This window comes from Eleutherodactylus coqui, chromosome 9 (genome assembly GCF_035609145.1).
Source record: "Eleutherodactylus coqui strain aEleCoq1 chromosome 9, aEleCoq1.hap1, whole genome shotgun sequence".
Classification (NCBI taxonomy): domain Eukaryota; kingdom Metazoa; phylum Chordata; class Amphibia; order Anura; family Eleutherodactylidae; genus Eleutherodactylus; species Eleutherodactylus coqui.
The window spans coordinates 177,228,871-177,246,785 of record NC_089845.1 but is presented as its reverse complement, the minus strand read 5'-3'; the positions used below and the strand labels follow the sequence as shown (position 1 = coordinate 177,246,785).

General features: G+C 45.6%; 1 protein-coding gene and 1 non-coding gene across 2 annotated transcripts in view; both read left to right on the top strand.

Moving 5' to 3' along the window:
- The window catches only part of MTSS1 (MTSS I-BAR domain containing 1), a 320,701-nt gene that overhangs the window by 128,403 nt on the left and 174,383 nt on the right, over window positions 1-17,915 (top strand). The window lies entirely within an intron of this gene.
- Window positions 11,319-11,425, top strand: LOC136579380 (U6 spliceosomal RNA). The gene has a single exon (XR_010786857.1). It is a non-coding gene; the product is annotated as a U6 spliceosomal RNA (small nuclear RNA).

Genomic DNA, 17,915 nt, shown 5'->3' with positions numbered 1-17,915 from the left:
CCTATGTACAAGAATATAACTACTATAATACTGCCTCCTATGTACAAGAATATAACTACTATAATACTGCCTCCTATGTACAAGAATATAACTACTAGAATACTGCCCCCTTTGTACAACAATATAACTACTATAATACTGCACCCTATGTACAAGAATATAACTACTATTATACTGCACCCTATGTACAAGAATGTAAACTACTATTATACTGCCCCTTATATACAAGAATATAACTACTATTATACTGCCCCTTATATACAAGAATATAACTACTATAATACTGCCCCCTATGTACAAGAATATAACTACTATAATACTGCCCCCTATGTACAAGAATATAATTACTATATTACTGCCCCCTATGTACAAGAATATAACTACTATAATACTGCTCCTATGTACAAGAATATAACTACTATAATACTGTCTCCTATGTACAAGAATATAACTACTATAATACTGCCCCTATGTACAACAATAAACCTACTATAATACTGCCCCCTATGTACAAGAATATAACTACTATAATACCGCTTCCTATGTACAAGAATATAACTACTATAATACTGCCCCTATGTACAAGAATATAACTACTATAATACTGCCCCCTATGTACAAGAATATAACTACTATAATACTGCCCCCTATGTACAAGAATATAATTACTATATTACTGCCCCCTATGTACAAGAATATAACAACTATAATACTGCCCCCTATGTACAAGAATATAATTACTATATTACTGCCCCCTATGTACAAGAATATAACTACTATAATGCTGCCCCCTATGTACACGAATATAACTACTATAATACTGCTCCTATGTACAAGAATATAACTACTATCATACTGCCCCTATGTACAAGAATATAACTACTATAATACTGCCCCTATGTACAAGAATATAACTACTATAATACTGCCTCCTATGTACAAAAATATAACTACTATTATACTGCCCCCTATGTACAAGAATATAACTACTATAATACTGCTCCCTATGTACAAGAATATAACTACTATAATACTGCTCCCTATGTACAAGAATATAATTACTATATTACTGCCCCTATGTACAAGAATATAACTACTATAATACTGCCCCTATGTACTAGAATGCAACTACTATAATACTGCCTCCTATGTACAAGAATATAACTACTACAATACTGCTCCCTATGTACAAGAATATAACTACTATAATACTGCTCCCTATGTACAAGAATTTAACAACTATAATACTGCCCCCTATGTACAAGAATATAACTACTATAATACTGCCCCTATGTACAAGAATATAACTACTATAATACTGCTCCCTATGTACAAGAATATAACTACTATAATACTGCTCCCTATGTACAAGAATTTAACTACTATAATACTGCCCCCTATGTACAAGAATATAACTACTATAATACTGCCCCCTATGTACAAGAATATAACTACTATAATACTGCCCCCTATGTACAAGAATATAACTACTATAATACTGCCCCATATGTACAAGAATATAACTACTATATTACTGCCCCCTATGTACAACAATAAACCTACTATAATACTGCTCCTATGTACAAGAATATAACTACTATAATACCGCTTCCTATGTACAACAATATAACTACTATAATACTGCCCCTATGTACAAGAATATAACTACTATAATACTGCCCCCTATGTACAAGAATATAACTACTATAATGCTGCCCCTATGTACAAGAATATAACTACTATAATACTGCTCCTATGTACAAGAATATAACTACTATAATACTGCCTCCTATGTACAAGAATATAACTACTATAATACTGCCCGCTGTACAAGAATATAACTACTATAATACTGCCCCCTATGTACAAGAATATAACTACTATAATACTGCCCCCTATGTACAAGAATATAACTACTATAATACTGCGCCCTATGTACAAGAATATAACTACTATAATACTGCCCGCTGTACAAGAATATAACTACTATAATACCGCTTCCTATGTACAAGAATATAACTACTATAATACTGCCCCTATGTACAAGAATATAACTACTATAATACTGCCCCCTATGTACAAGAATATAACTACTATAATGCTGCCCCTATGTACAAGAATATAACTACTATAATACTGCCCCCTATGTACAAGAATATAACTACTATAATACTGCCCCCTATGTACAAGAATATAATTACTATATTACTGCGCCTATGTACAAGAATATAACTACTATAATACTGCCCCCTATGTACAAGAATATAATTACTATATTACTGCCCCCTATGTACAAGAATATAACTACTATAATACTGCTCCTATGTACAAGAATATAACTACTATAATACTGCTCCTATGTACAAGAATATAACTACTATAATACTGCTCCTATGTACAAGAATATAACTACTATAATACTGCTCCTATGTACAAGAATATAACTACTATAATACTGCTCCTATGTACAAGAATATAACTACTATAATACTGCTCCTATGTACAAGAATATAACTACTATAATACTGCTCCTATGTACAAGAATATAACTACTATAATACTGCCTCCTATGTACAAGAATATAACTACTATAATACTGCCCCCTATGTACAAGAATATAACTTCTATAATACTGCCCCCTATGTACAAGAATATAACAACTATAATACTGCTCCTATGTACAAGAATATAACTACTATAATACTGCCCCCTATGTACAAGAATATAACTACTATAATACTGCCCCCTATGTACAAGAATATAACTACTATAATACTGCCCCCTATGTACAAGAATATAACTACTATAATACTGCCTCCTATGTACAGGAATATAACTACTATAATACTGCCCCCTATGTACAGGAATATAACTACTATAATACTGCCCCCTATGTACAAGAATATAACTACTATAATACTGCCTCCTATGTACAGGAATATAACTACTATAATACTGCCCCCTATGTACAGGAATATAACCACTATAATACTGCCCCCTATGTACAAGAATATAACTACTATAATACTGCTCCTATGTACAAGAATATAACTACTATAATACTGCCCCTATGTACAAGAATATAACTACTATAATACTGCTCCTATGTACAAGAATATAACTACTATAATACTGCCCCCTATGTACAAGAATATAACTTCTATAATACTGCCCCCTATGTACAAGAATATAACTACTATAATACTGCTCCCTATGTACAAGAATATAACTACTATAATACTGCCCCCTATGTACAAGGATATAACTACTATAATACTGCCCTCTATGTACAAGAATATAACTACTATAATACTGCCCCCCTATGTACAAGAATATAACTACTATAATTCTGCCTCCTATATACAAGAATATAACTACTATAATACTGCCCCCTATGTACAAGGATATAACTACTATAATACTGCCCCCTATGTACAAGAATATAACTACTATAATACTGCTCCTATGTACAAGAATATAACTACTATAATACTGCCTCCTATGTACAAGAATATAACTACTACAATACTGCCCCCTATGTACAAGAATATAACTACTACAATACTGCTTGTGAGAAATAGATTATGACGTTTTTCCGTGCCTCGGATTCTGGCCGAGCGCTGCTCACCGCTGTATGTAATAGTTGATTCGCGGAGGACAGTACCCCTCGGGGGTTCTCAACACGGTGCATGGAAATGGGTTTTTCTAATCGGGACAAGCTTTTAATAATAATAAATGATGAACTTTTAATGGGACTGGAAGGCAGATAATATGTTCAGGGGCGGGATTATAGCAACCACTCATGCATATTGATGAGAGAATTGTCCCTGCAGACAGACAGACTGGTGTGAGATCCGCTCTCACCAGTATATGATGAGAAGTAATAACAGCCCTAGAAGTAACAGGCGGGTAAACCAACACATCAATAACCGTCAACACAACTGTGTATGTTGGGTGGAGTTGCCCTTTAAGCTACTGTAAAGAGGATCCCCCCAAATGTAAACTAATTTGCAAAAATTTTCTTACACGTGTACTGATAACTTTTTGCACAAATAAATGTTTTTGTGCTAAAATGAAGTTTTGCACCCCAGAATGGGTGTGAATTTCCTGAGGTCAGGGGAAGTGACTAAGAGACCCACTAGTGGGAGGAGATGGTGGAGAGAACCACCATGGACTTTGTGAAGCTGTCTGAGAGTAGGGGGCAGACTCGGTGGGCTACTTACTGTGTCCACAGCAGTGTTCGTCTGGGAGGGATTGCTGAGAGTGTACCTTTACAGGGGTCATGCTGCGAAATCACAAAGGCCACAGCCAGAGGGACGCTGACGGAGACATTACAGCAGCTGACCCATCATTTTTCAGCTGATCAGATTGGAGACCGGTGACATGCTGTTGAAATCTCTGCACTACCATCCCTATGAAGAGGGCACTGAATATGCTGAGTAAAAGCAAAGTGTGCACCCCAACAATTAGAGGCAGACCAGTAAGCAGGCCTGCTAGCTAGAGACTTAAGTATGTCACTCTATTCCTCTTTGAGGCTTTGCATTAAAATGAATTTATCTTTTCCCTTGTTGTGCACCCATCTTTCCCAGGTTTAATCTAAACCTGGAAAGATGGGTACCTATCTCTAAGAATGGTCCTCTCTTGGGACTAAGCCTACAAATAAAACCAGGGAAGGCAGGACCACCTGGCATTAGCACTAGGACCCATCTGAACGCTTGGCCACCTGGATGTTGGTAGATGGGCCAATATGATTTGATCAAATTATCTACCAAGACCCTTGCCTGATGTAATGTGGTTGGAGTATTGGTTATAGGTTTGTAGACCTCTGATAGTAAATGTAATTAGCGTATGGTTGCCATTTTTTGTTTTCTGCTTCTATTGTATGTTGCAGCCGTGGTTTAATGAGCAGCTATAGATTTCTATTGGGAAGTGCTGAGCTATTTGATCCTTTTTTCTACGAATCATTAAATACAGACTGCGCGGAGAGCCGCCATTGTTGAATCATCCTTTGCAGACGTTACGTAGTTTTGGACAACTGTGCAGTGACTGATAGCGATGGGCAGGCCTTGTCATGAGACGTGAGATGACAAGTGACTGTTGTGCAACACCATCTCATTCGAGTGAAATGTACTGGTCGTTAGCGGTGGTAATACCAATCTAGAGTTTTGTCAGTGCGGTGTCTGCTGGGTATTCTGGCCGCCTGCCACGATGCCACTATCCGACTACACACCGCTAAGTGTAGGCTCGGTACTATCGGTGACGACGATCTAATGTTGCATAGAGATAGGAGACGCTCTTTGTGAAAGTGTTGTGGTTTCCTGGTGTCACTAATTACACTCCACCTGATTGGCGGAGGTTTGGGGAGCTCCTGATTGGCACGAGGTGGGGGCTCCTGATCGGGAAGGTATAGGCTCCCGACTAGCAGGGGTGCTCCTTATTGGCACAGGGGTAGGGGGCTGGGGTTGGCTTGTGATCGGGCGGGGGTGCCTCCTATTTGGCAGGAGGTGGCTCCTGATTGGGGGGTGGGGGTCCTGAGTGGCGGGGCTCCACCAATTGGATATTGGTGACCTATCCTAATGTTTGGGCGTATTATTTGAGTCTGGGAAAACCCTTTCATTGGGGCTGATGGCAGTAGCAGGTACGGCCCGCGGACGGGTGTGCTGCTGTTTGTGGTGAAATGCAGCCATAGTTTCCTAATCCTGGAAAACAAAATATTACCCAAAGTATTCTAAGCACGCTGGAAGCATAAAGACGACCGTGAAATGGGCCAGTTTACGGACTCCACAAGCTGTTCCTCACATCAGTCTGCAGGGACCCCGCATTGTGCATGGGGATAAATGGCATTTGCTGTAGATAATTGTAGATCTCATCTAAGGTAAGTAACTGCTCACGGCTGACCGAATGCAAGTCACCCCCGAAAAGTGTGATTATTGGGTTGTTCTTTGTTCTCAGTACAAGAAACCGAGTCATCTTGTAGATATGGGACCTTTTATTGGCCACAAAAAGACGTGATGTTACAGCGAGCTTCTAGACCTTCTTAGGGCTCCTGTCCACGGGCGATAGTTCATTGCGTTGTCCGCTGCGATAATCTGCCCGCAGGTAACGCAGTGAACGCTTTCAGCGCAGCCCTGACGTCCACAAGCGGAGAATCCTAGCGATTCTCCGATCATAGGATTCAAATCGTGGCATGCCGCGATTTACCACGATTCTCCGCGGTGAGCCTCAGTGCAGAGATCTGACAGCTCTCCTCCCTGCTCCCCCGCGCTGAAATATCGATAGCGATATTCCATCACGGCCGTGGACACGGGGCCTTACAGTTCTACATCAGGCTTAGAGGCTTAGATCCGAAGACATGTATACACACATACATATGAGAAGGCACAGACATGGTGGGATTAAAACACCAGAACAGGATGAGCAGAGGAGTAAATACTTAGTCCACTGATAAAGGATGTGAAGGTTTCATGGTCTCTAGATTGGTGTTAGGGGGTTACCAGGCCAGTGTGTTATGTCTGCTATAGATTTCTTATATTCTCCACTGATGCAAGAACCCTCTTGACGTTATTTCCGTTCTTGAGAGTCAAAGATGGTTATAAACTTGTTCCCAAATACTTCTGTGATGTTGAGATTTGAAGTTGCCGTTTTATATGGTAGCTTTCATATCTTCTATGTTGTGTCTGTGACTAGCACAATGCTCGGCCACAGGTAATTCTGTCTTTCTGTAATTGAGTGCCGATGAGATCTCATCTTGGCTTTCAGTTGTTGTCCTGTTTCCCCAATATAAAGCCGTTAGCTGTGGATTGTAGGTCACTACTAGAGGGACACGACCGTTAGCTGTGGATTGTAGGTCACTACTAGAGGGACACGACCGTTAGCTGTGGATTGTAGGTCACTACTAGAGGGACACGACCATTAGCTGTGGATTGTAGGTCACTACTAGAGGGACACGACCGTTAGTTGTGGATTGTAGGTCACTACTAGAGGGACACGACCGTTAGCTGTGGATTGTAGGTCACTACTAGAGGGACACGACCGTTAGCTGTGGATTGTAGGTCACTACTAGAGGTACAAGGCCGTTAGCTGTGGATTGTAGGTCACTACTAGAGGGACACGACCGTTAGCTGTGGATTGTAGGTCACTACTAGAGGGACACGACCGTTAGCTGTGGATTGTAGGTCACTACTAGAGGGACACGACCGTTAGCTGTGGATTGTAGGTCACTACTAGAGGGACACGACCGTTAGCTGTGGATTGTAGGTCACTACTAGAGGTACAAGGCCGTTAGCTGTGGATTGTAGGTCACTACTAGAGGGACACGACCGTTAGCTGTGGATTGTAGGTCACTACTAGAGGGACACGACCGTTAGCTGTGGATTGTAGGTCACTACTAGAGGGACACGACCGTTAGCTGTGGATTGTAGGTCACTACTAGAGGGACACGACCGTTAGCTGTGGATTGTAGGTCACTACTAGAGGGACACGACCGTTAGCTGTGGATTGTAGGTCACTACTAGAGGGACACGACCGTTAGCTGTGGATTGTAGGTCACTACTAGAGGGACACGACCGTTAGCTGTGGATTGTAGGTCACTACTAGAGGGACACGACCGTTAGCTGTGGATTGTAGGTCACTACTAGAGGGACACGACCGTTAGCTGTGGATTGTAGGTCACTACTAGAGGGACACGACCGTTAGCTGTGGATTGTAGGTCACTACTAGAGGGACACGACCGTTAGCTGTGGATTGTAGGTCACTACTAGAGGGACACGACCGTTAGCTGTGGATTGTAGGTCACTACTAGAGGGACACGACCGTTAGCTGTGGATTGTAGGTCACTACTAGAGGGACACGACCGTTAGCTGTGGATTGTAGGTCACTACTAGAGGGACACGACCGTTAGCTGTGGATTGTAGGTCACTACTAGAGGGACACGACCGTTAGCTGTGGATTGTAGGTCACTACTAGAGGGACACGACCGTTAGCTGTGGATTGTAGGTCACTACTAGAGGGACACGACCGTTAGCTGTGGATTGTAGGTCACTACTAGAGGGACACGACCGTTAGCTGTGGATTGTAGGTCACTACTAGAGGGACACGACCGTTAGCTGTGGATTGTAGGTCACTACTAGAGGGACACGACCGTTAGCTGTGGATTGTAGGTCACTACTAGAGGGACACGACCGTTAGCTGTGGATTGTAGGTCACTACTAGAGGGACACGACCGTTAGCTGTGGATTGTAGGTCACTACTAGAGGGACACGACCGTTAGCTGTGGATTGTAGGTCACTACTAGAGGGACACGACCGTTAGCTGTGGATTGTAGGTCACTACTAGAGGGACACGACCGTTAGCTGTGGATTGTAGGTCACTACTAGAGGGACACGACCGTTAGCTGTGGATTGTAGGTCACTACTAGAGGGACACGACCGTTAGCTGTGGATTGTAGGTCACTACTAGAGGGACACGACCGTTAGCTGTGGATTGTAGGTCACTACTAGAGGGACACGGCCGTTAGCTGTGGATTGTAGGTCACTACTAGAGGGACACGACCGTTAGCTGTGGATTGTAGGTCACTACTAGAGGGACACGACCGTTAGCTGTGGATTGTAGGTCACTACTAGAGGGACACGACCGTTAGCTGTGGATTGTAGGTCACTACTAGAGGGACACGACCGTTAGCTGTGGATTGTAGGTCACTACTAGAGGGACACGACCGTTAGCTGTGGATTGTAGGTCACTACTAGAGGGACACGACCGTTAGCTGTGGATTGTAGGTCACTACTAGAGGGACACGACCGTTAGCTGTGGATTGTAGGTCACTACTAGAGGGACACGACCGTTAGCTGTGGATTGTAGGTCACTACTAGAGGGACACGACCGTTAGCTGTGGATTGTAGGTCACTACTAGAGGGACACGACCGTTAGCTGTGGATTGTAGGTCACTACTAGAGGGACACGACCGTTAGCTGTGGATTGTAGGTCACTACTAGAGGGACACGACCGTTAGCTGTGGATTGTAGGTCACTACTAGAGGGACACGGCCGTTAGCTGTGGATTGTAGGTCACTACTAGAGGGACACGGCCGTTAGCTGTGGATTGTAGGTCACTACTAGAGGGACACGACCGTTAGCTGTGGATTGTAGGTCACTACTAGAGGGACACGACCGTTAGCTGTGGATTGTAGGTCACTACTAGAGGGACACGACCGTTAGTTGTGGATTGTAGGTCACTACTAGAGGGACACGACCGTTAGCTGTGGATTGTAGGTCACTACTAGAGGGACACGACCGTTAGCTGTGGATTGTAGGTCACTACTAGAGGGACACGGCCGTTAGCTGTGGATTGTAGGTCACTACTAGAAGGACACGACCGTTAGTTGTGGATTGTAGGTCACTACTAGAGGGACACGACCGTTGGCTGTGGAATGCAGGTCACTACTAGAAGGACACGACCGTTAGCTGTGGATTGCAGGTCACTACTAGAGGGACACGACCGTTAGTTGTGGATTGTAGGTCACTACTAGCGGGACACGACCGTTAGTTGTGGATTGTAGGTCACTACTAGAGGGACACGACCGTTAGCTGTGGATTGTAGGTAACTACTAGAGGGACACGACCGTTAGCTGTGGATTGTAGGTCACTACTAGAGGGACACGACCGTTAGTTGTGGATTGTAGGTAACTACTAGAGGGACACGACCGTTAGCTGTGGATTGTAGGTAACTACTAGAGGGACACGACCGTTAGCTGTGGATTGTAGGTCACTACTAGAGGGACACGACCGTTAGCTGTGGATTGTAGGTCACTACTAGAGGGACACGACCGTTAGCTGTAGATTGTAGGTCACTACTAGAAGGACACGACCGTTAGCTGTGCATTGTAGGTCACTACTAGAGGGACACGACCGTTAGTTGTGGATTGTAGGTCACTACTAGAGGGACACGACCGTTAGTTGTGGATTGTAGGTCACTACTAGAGGTACAAGGCCGTTAGCTGTGGATTGTAGGTCACTACTAGAGGGACACGACCGTTAGTTGTGGATTGTAGGTCACTACTAGAGGGACACGACCGTTAGCTGTGGATTGTAGGTCACTACTAGAGGGACACGACCATTAGCTGTGGATTGTAGGTCACTACTAGAGGGACACGACCGTTAGCTGTAGATTGTAGGTCACTACTAGAAGGACACGACCGTTAGCTGTGCATTGTAGGTCACTACTAGAGGGACACGACCGTTAGTTGTGGATTGTAGGTCACTACTAGAGGTACAAGGCCGTTAGCTGTGGATTGTAGGTCACTACTAGAGGGACACGACCGTTAGCTGTGGATTGTAGGTAACTACTAGAGGGACACGACCGTTAGCTGTGGATTGTAGGTCACTACTAGAAGGACACGACCGTTAGCTGTGGATTGTAGGTCACTACTAGAGGGACACGACCATTAGCTGTGGATTGTAGGTCACTACTAGAGGGACACATCCGTTAGCTATAGATTGTAGGTCACTACTAGAGGGACACGACCATTAGCTATGGATTGTAGGTCACTACTAGAGGGACACGACCGTTAGCTGTGGATTGTAGGTCACTACTAGAAGGACACGACCGTTAGCTGTGGATTGTAGGTCACTACTAGAGGTACAAGACCGTTAGCTGTGGATTGTAGGTCACTACTAGAAGGACACGACCGTTAGCTGTGGATTGTAGGTCACTACTAGAGGGACACGACCGTTAGCTGTGGATTGTAGGTCACTACTAGAGGGACACGACCGTTAGCTGTGGATTGGAGGTCACTCCTAGAGGGACACGACCGTTAGCTGTGGATTGTAGGTCACTACTAGAAGGACACGACCGTTAGCTGTGGATTGTAGGTCACTCCTAGAGGGACACGACCGTTAGCTGTGGATTGTAGGTCACTACTAGAGGGACACGACCGTTAGCTGTGGATTGTAGGTCACTACTAGAAGAACACGACCGTTAGCTGTGGATTGTAGGTCACTACTAGAGGGACACGACCATTAGCTGTGGATTGTAGGTCACTCCTAGAGGGACACAGCCGTTAGCTGTGGATTGTAGGTCACTACTAGAGGGACACGACCATTTACTTCCTTCTCTGTATCGGGGTAGTTGTTTCCTGGGTTTCCTGGTGGCTTTGGTGATTTGGTCATCAGTTGATGTGGAATGGTCGCCCTGGTTTATGGATGTCCTTTTAAGATGGTTTAGATGTTCCTCTCTGTCTGTTGGGTTGGAGCAGATCTGGTTTTATCTGATCGCCCCGTTGTAGACAATGGACTTTTTAATGTGTTTGGAGTAGAAACTGTCCCGTGCTCACTTAGGCAGCCTATGTACTACAATTAAAACGATACAGAGAAGGTTAGCATGGCCCCTGTGCAAGGATGACATGCAAATTTGTGAAGCGTTCCATATTTTTTTTATAAAGGGGAAATGGGAGTAAGACCTACAAATATGAGTAACAGAAGACCAGTGGATTAATAGCTATTTCTCAATTTCGACAGTTTGGAAAACCTATGTAAATTATTATACCGTTGGTAACTCATTCCCCAGAGCCTCAATAAAATGTCACCCTGCTACTCTAAGGCTCCTCACACTTACGTTTTTCTTGTGCGTTTATTTCACGCGATTGTCAATGGGACTTTCTTATGTTAAAAACGCATCGCACAAAAATTGCAAATCACAAACTTGCGATGCGTTTTTAACATTAGAAAGTCCCATTGACAATTGAGTGAAAAAAAGCGCAATTAAAACACAAGTGTGCCGGAGCCCTAATTGTTGTTGGAGATGTGGCTCAACAGCAGGAGCTCCAGTTCACTTATGGTGGTCTTGCTCTTTCATTACAGGTTTGTGGACCCAAATTTTCCAACTAATATCCACTATGGACTATGTGATTTACAAATACCTCCTGGTCCCACATTGGCTCTTCGAAATCTAGGCTGACCAATTGCCTTCTAACATAGGCACCACAAATGCTACACATTTTGATGCCAGGATATGTATCGCCAGATTTTGGAACGATGAATCTACCCCATCCATTACTGAGATAATAATAATCTTTATTTGTATATCGCCAACATATTCCGCAGCGCTTACATAGACAGGGGGATACAGAAAGACCATAGTACAAACATTACAGAACCGCGGTTACATAGTAATCAGCTGATGGAAACAATAGGGGTGAGGGTCCTGCTCCAACCAGCTTACATACTACAAGCAATGGGGTGATACAGAAGGTAAAGGGGCTGGAGATGTGCACGGTATGGCGGGGTGGAGAGTGAGGGGTGATATACACATAGACAATGGTCAGACGTTCAGTCGTGTGACGGCAGAATCGGTATGGCTAGCAGGGATTGCAGTCAATAGGCCAGAGAGCATGTTATCAGGCGGAGTACAGAGGGGTTTGTTTAGGGAATTCGGTATGCCTCCCTGAAGAGGTGCGTTTTTAGAGCACGCCTGAAGTTCTGCGAGTCCTGGATTGCTCGGATAGCCTTTGGTAGTGCGTTCCAGAGGACCGGTGCTGCTCTGGAGAAGTCTGGGAGGCGGGAATGAGAAGTTCGAATTAAAGGGGTACTCAGTCTGGTTTCGTTAGCAGAGTGGAGAGTCGGGGCTGGGTAATGGATTGAGATGAGGGATACAATATAGGGGGGACTGCGCTGTGGAGGGCTTTGTGGATGAAGGTGGCGAGTTTAAATTGAATTCTGTATTTAACGGGCAGCCAGTGCAGTGACTGGCACAGGGCAGAGGTGTCCGAGTAGCGGCTGGACAGGAAGATGAGCCTGGCTGCCGCATTCAGGATGGATTGGAGAGGGTGGAGTCTGGTGCAGGGGAGGGCGATCAGCAACGAGTTGCAATAATCGAGCCGGGAGTGGATGAGGGCAACAGTAAGCGTTTTTAAGGTGTCCACAGTGAGAAAAGAGCGGATTCTTGTGATGTTCCTGAGGTGCAGCTGACATGTTCGGGCCAGAGATTGGATATAGGGAGTAAAGGACAGATCAGAGTCGAATATGACCCCAAGGCAGCGGGCATGTTGTCTAGGAGTTATGGTGGCGCCACACACTGAGATGGAGATGTCAGGAGGAGGTCGGTTAGTGGAGGGTGGAAATACCAGCAGGTCAGTTTCAGAGAGGGTTAGTTTTAGGTGGAGAGAGGACATGGTGTTAGAGACAGCGGACAGACAGTTAGTGATGTTTTGGAGTAAAGGTGCAGAGATGTCACGGGAAGAGGTGTATAGCTGGGTGTCGTCAGCGTAGAGGTGGTATTGGAGGCCGAATCTCCTGATGGTTTGTCCAATGTGGCTGTGTAGATGGAGAAAAGAAGGGGGCCAAGGACCGAGCCCTGGGGGACCCCAACAGCAAGGGGAAGAGGAGGAGAGCTAGAGCCAACAAAGGAGACACTGAAAGAGCAGTAAGAGAGCTAGGAGGAGAACCAGGAGAGGGCAGTGTCCTTTAGGCCAATGGAGCGTAGCATACTGAGGAGGAGTTTGTGGTCAACAGTGTCAAATGCTGCGGAAAGGTCGAGGAAGATCAGTAGGGAGTAATCGCCCCTCGATTTGGCTGTCAGTAGGTCATTTGATACCCTTGTAAGGGCAGTTTCTGTCGAGTGTTGAGATCGGAACCCAGACTGTAGGGGGTCTAGGAGAGAGTGCTCTGATAGGTAGCTTACAAGGCGGGAGTAAACCAGGCGTTCTAGTAGTTTGGAGATGAAGGGGAGGTTTGAGATGGGTCGGTAGTTGGCAGCATCAGTCGTGTCCAGAGTCGGCTTCTTTAGCAGTAGGGGAGATGACCACTGGGGAGAAGGAACGGAGGAGGTGTGAGGGGAGAGGGTCGCTAGTGCAGGTGGTGGGGCGAGCAGAGAAGAGCAATTTGGAGACTTCTTCCTCTGTCAGTCTGAGTACAGACAGTGGGCAGGAGCTAGATGCAGTGCTGACAAGACTAAGGTCAGGGCTAGTCTGGGATCGGGAAGTAATTTCCTGAGATGATTAAGGATGTAATTAGCAATAGCTGCTTCGAGTATGTGTATGCCTGCGCCTCCAATAACAGGCGTAAATATATGAAAGATTGGGAAATCTGGATTCAAAGCAGTTTCCGCTATTTGCCAATGTCGTGCTTGAACTATTCTGAATATGTAGTGCTGTGTTGTGGTTTGATGTCCGGGGCCACAAGCTCTTTCTTTTGTTGTTTATTACATGTTTTTTCTTTCCACCTATATTATATTCAGGTTACACTATATGTGTGTTGCCCAGCCTTCTCAGTCTTCCACCACATCAGTGATGAGGGAATATCTGTCTGTTTTCACATTTTGTAAACCTTTGAATAATATTTTCAATAAAAACTGAATGTTCAAAAAAAAACACAACAAAAAACTGTCCCATCTGAGGTATATGGGCCGTGCAATCGGTTTTAGGTACAGGGATATTCAAAAAGTTGATATCTGTATACTAGTAGCTTAATGTTGGGTTTAGGGTGACTACCCACTACCGTTTTTTCCCCACTACGATTTGGCAGCTTTTTTTCAGATGTCTATGGGACTTTCTAATGTTAAAATCGCAACACGTAAAAAATGCAATTTTGCGGTAAATTGCATTTTTTGTGCATTGCGATTTTAACATTAGAAAGTCCCATAGACATCTGAAAAAAAAATCGCAGCGGGAAAAAAACGGTAGTGGGTAGTCACCCTTATGGTGGAGTAAAATGCATTGAATCTCTCATGGAATTGTATTAGTTCTTGTTCGGTGTGGGTCCAGATGATCATGATGTCATCGATGTAGCAGAAGTCGGCCAATGGTTTGTTGGAGGCCAGAAAGTCGCTCTCCAGTTCTGCCATAAAAAGGTTGGCATATTGCGGTGCCATTTTACTGCCCAGCGGTTTCGGTGAGTTGCAGGAATATCTTTGTCAAAGGAGAAATAATTGTGTGCCAGGATGAACCTTGTGTGATGTAATATGGATTCAGAGGCGACCCCATTGGCCTCAAGGTGCGCCTGGCAGGCGGTCAGACCATCTTCATGTGGGATGTTGGAGTATGAGGAGTCCATATCCATGGTGGCCAGGATGGTGCCATCAGGGAGGGGACCTACAGTTGAGAGTTTGTAGCTGGTTGTATTCCTCACCAGTGGTTTAAGGACACCTTCTACCAGAGGCGTAACTTGAAGCATCTGGGCCCCAATACAAAACCTGTAACTATAATGCTTTATTCATTCTACTAGGCTTCCTACATGGAGTGCCTTGTGAGCCCCTTAAGGGTCCTGAGCCCAGATGCAACTGCATTCCCTATAGTTATCCTGAGATTCCTTCAGCGAGGGTGCCACACCGGAGATGATTGGCCTCCCTGGGTTGCCAGCTTTCTTTAGTTTGGTAAGCATGTAGAATACTTCAACCCCGGAGGTTCTCTGCTATCAAGTCCAGATGTTTTGTGGAGCCCCCAGACACCTGATGACCCTTCTTAGCTCCTCTCATATTTTTGAGTCGGGTCTTGATCCAGTTTGGTGTAGTGTCTGGTCTGTAGCACACAGCAGGACTATAAGCCCCCGGGGATAGTCACATGTTCCACATCCGATGTTGTGTACCTGATCATGTGCAGTAAATGTCCTGTTGGGGGCTTTATGTTGGAGAAACAGGACAAAAACTTAAAGCCAGGATGAGATCTTCTTTAGACCTATTGTATTGGCCAAAGAGCCTTAAAAGCTCGCTATAATATGTATTTTTGTAGCCATCACAAGGGATCGTATCTACAAGATGACTCGCTTTCTCTGCTGGTAACATGGAAGATATTTTCTTTCTTTAAACTTGAAAAGAAAATGGTTTCCTCTGTGTTTGCCGAATCAGGAACAGAGATTGTCTCCTCGGCCGCGTGCCTGATCTGTATGTCTCCGCTGCTAATCCACGCTCAGTAGCTACAAATTATCTCGCTGCGCCCGTATACTGATGTTTATGGGTCGCGGCCCGCTCCGGCTGGCGCCACATAATTCCATATAGGATGTGTTTTTCTAAAACGGTCTTTGTTTTATCCGCGGACTTGCGGAGGGTTAACCGTCGCTGACACCGTCCGATGCTAAACACCATCTTCACCAGCCTTGATTATAGCGACGCAGTCAAACCGATGATCTTCCAAAGACGACGGCTTCCAGCAGTCGTAGGAGGAGGATATTTGTGGTTGCGGTTCGTCTTGGGACTGAAATTATTTCTTGTCTTTGAAATACAGAAGCTTTTTTCACGCAGTTTTTGTTTCTCGGATAAAAGAATGGGCTTGGGATCTTAGAAGGTTGCAACTCGATAGCGACAGGTGTGAGATGGAGCTCGTGGGAATGTGAGACGTAAGACCGTGCCGCTGACCGTAGAGCGCAGAGCTGGTGATCGCTCGTGGGAATGTGAGACGTAAGACCGTGCCGCTGACCGTAGAGCTGGTGATCTTACATGGGAATGTGAGACGTAACACCGCGCCGCTGACCGTAGAGCGCAGAGCTGGTAATCATGGGAATGTGAGACGTAAGACCGTGCCGCTGACCATAGAGCGCAGAGCTGGTGATCGTACGTGGGAATGTGAGACGTAACACCGTGCCGCTCACCGTAGAGCGCAGAGCTGGTGATCGCTCGTGGGAATGTGAGACGTAAGACCGTGCCGCTGACCATAGAGCGCAGAGCTGGTGACCATGGGAATGTGAGACGTAACACCGCGCCGCTGACCGTAGAGCGCAGAGCTGGTAATCATGGGAATGTGAGACGTAACACCGTGCCGCTGACCATAGAGCGCAGAGCTGGTGATCGTACGTGGGAATGTGAGACGTAACACCGTGCCGCTCACCGTAGAGCGCAGAGCTGGTGATCGCTCGTGGGAATGTGAGACGTAAGACCGTGCCGCTGACCATAGAGCGCAGAGCTGGTGACCATGGGAATGTGAGACGTAACACCGCGCCGCTGACCATAGAGCGCAGAGCTGGTGATCGCTCGTGGGAATGTGAGACGTAACACCGTGCCGCTGACCATAGAGCACAGAGCTGGTAATCAGGGGAATGTGAGACGTAACATCGTGCCGCTGACCGTAGAGCGCAGAGCTGGTAATCATGGGAATGTGAGACGTAACACCGTGCCGCTGACCATAGAGCGCAGAGCTGGTGATCATGGTAATGTGAGACGTAACATCGTGCCGCTGACCATAGAGCACAGAGCTGGTGATCGTATGTGGGAATGTGAGACGTAACACCGTGCCGCTGACCATAGAGCGCAGAGCTGGTGATCAGGGGAATGTGAGACGTAACACCGTGCCGCTGACCGTAGAGCACAGAGCTGGTGATCAGGGGAATGTGAGACGTAACATCGTGCCGCTGACCGTAGAGCGCAGAGCTGGTGATCAGGGGAATGTGAGACGTAACACCGTGCCGCTGACCGTAGAGCACAGAGCTGGTGATCAGGGGAATGTGAGACGTAACATCGTGCCGCTGACCGTAGAGCGCAGAGCTGGTAATCATGGGAATGTGAGACGTAAGACCGTGCCGCTGACCGTAGAGCGCAGAGCTGGTGATCGTATGTGGGAATGTGAGACGTAACACCGTGCCGCTGACCGTAGAGCGCAGAGCTGGTGATCATGGGAATGTGAGACGTAAGACCGTGCCGCTGACCGTAGAGCGCAGAGCTGGTGATCGTATGTGGGAATGTGAGACGTAACATCGTGCCGCTGACCGTAGAGCGCAGAGCTGGTGATCATGGGAATGTGAGACGTAAGACCGTGCCGCTGACCATAGAGCGCAGAGCTGGTGATCATGGGAATGTGAGACGTAAGACCGTGCCGCTGACCGTAGAGCGCAGAGCTGGTGATCGTATGTGGGAATGTGAGACGTAACACCGTGCCGCTGACCGTAGAGCGCAGAGCTGGTGATCGCTCGTGGGAATGTGAGACGTAAGACCGTGCCGCT